This window comes from Microtus ochrogaster, linkage group LG4 (assembly GCF_000317375.1).
Source record: "Microtus ochrogaster isolate Prairie Vole_2 linkage group LG4, MicOch1.0, whole genome shotgun sequence".
Taxonomy (NCBI): Eukaryota; Metazoa; Chordata; class Mammalia; order Rodentia; family Cricetidae; genus Microtus; species Microtus ochrogaster.
Window position 1 is genome coordinate 23,262,529 of NC_022030.1, and position 1,039 is coordinate 23,263,567.

The following is a 1,039-nucleotide window of genomic DNA, read 5'->3' on the forward strand; positions in this document are numbered from 1 at the left end:
TAACCCATTTCTGTTAGTCTGTGTATTGCAGCTCAGTAAGGTTCCATTCAGCGTCTGTCTCCTGTGATGACTACATGGCTTTTCTCTTACTTTGCCTCCTTTCATCCTCTATCTGCCTGGAATTCCTGCCTTGCCCTATTCTGCACTTCAATAGGCCCAAATCAGCTTCTTTGTTAACCAGTGATATTCAAAGGATTCAGAGGGGAATCCCACATCATCTCCTCTTTCTGTCTAAATAAAAAGGAAGGTTTTAACATTAGCAAAGTTAAATTACATATAACAAAACAGGTATCAAGCAAGAATTACAGTTAAAATATTTATATATACTTTATCTTTTATCATAACTAAGGAAAACTATAATAACAACTATCTATTCTCAACTCCAGCAAAGATTCCAGAAGGATAAAATATTACCTAAGTAAGCAGGAAGTGCATTGTAAGCAACTTCAAAAACTCTAAAATTGACAGAGACATCTCACTGCCTAGACAGTCACCCAGAGTTCTTCTGTATCCTGGGGCACCCAATATTTAACCTACAGGCCCATAGCATCTGGCAGACCTTTCCATGAATCAGGAAATTTCAAAGACATTTCCACCTATATTGGCAGTTTGTCAGTCACTTTTTTCTGTATCCTGCAGAATGTCTAGCAGACTCTTTCATGAAACAGGTACCGTAAAGGATTGTGTCACCTTTAGGCAAGCGCAGCAGTCATTTCTCTGTGGGTCCTGCATGTCCATTTCATACAGCAAAACATCAAGCAGTCCAGGCAAGAGCAGTTTCTTGCCCAAATGGCTAACAAACTCCATAAGGAGCCTCTTCGATGTCCATCATCCTCTTGAAGTAGATTGGTGCTGCCAGATGCAGTTGTGTCTCACTGTCATGAAAACTCCTAAGTTCTTAAACATTTTAAATGCTATATTCTGTTAGTCTTTGAAAGATTTGAAGCATATCTATCCTTCTGAAATATATCTTTGTACATCTAGAAAACCTAACAAACACGACTACAAGCTTGACTTTTTTTTTTTATTTTTATTTTTT

The 1,039-nt window shown here is 37.8% G+C and overlaps 1 protein-coding gene across 1 annotated transcript in view; it reads left to right on the plus strand.

Annotated features, from left to right (window-relative positions):
* Catsperg (cation channel sperm associated auxiliary subunit gamma) overlaps positions 1-1,039 on the plus strand; it is a 29,842-nt gene that overhangs the window by 19,076 nt on the left and 9,727 nt on the right. The window lies entirely within an intron of this gene.